This window comes from Fulmarus glacialis, unplaced genomic scaffold, assembly GCF_000690835.1.
Source record: "Fulmarus glacialis isolate BGI_N327 unplaced genomic scaffold, ASM69083v1 scaffold23019, whole genome shotgun sequence".
In the NCBI taxonomy this organism is placed as follows: Eukaryota; Metazoa; Chordata; class Aves; order Procellariiformes; family Procellariidae; genus Fulmarus; species Fulmarus glacialis.
The window spans coordinates 356-565 of record NW_009234183.1 but is presented as its reverse complement, the minus strand read 5'-3'; the positions used below and the strand labels follow the sequence as shown (position 1 = coordinate 565).

At 66.7% G+C, this 210-nt stretch overlaps 1 protein-coding gene across 1 annotated transcript in view; it reads left to right on the top strand.

Moving 5' to 3' along the window:
- Window positions 1-210, top strand: part of LOC104082455 (cysteine-rich protein 2-like) — a gene marked incomplete at its 3' end in the record, with an annotated part of 3,666 nt that overhangs the window by 3,156 nt on the left and 300 nt on the right. The window lies entirely within an intron of this gene.

Sequence of the window (210 nt, the reverse complement as noted above, 5' to 3'; positions counted from 1 at the left end):
CGCTAGCGGCTGGGCTGGGACCAGCGCCCGCGCGGTGCTTCTGATCTCATGCCAAAACGAGGGGGGGGCGAAGGTTGGTGGAAGCCCCAGTGCTCTGTGCGCCTAACAACGGCCTGACTGCGCACAGGATGCTTGACGGGCAAAGTGACGCCTTACTGGGTCCCAGTGGCACGCCGCCGGGTCGGGGCTTGGGGGTGCCTCTTGCCCAAA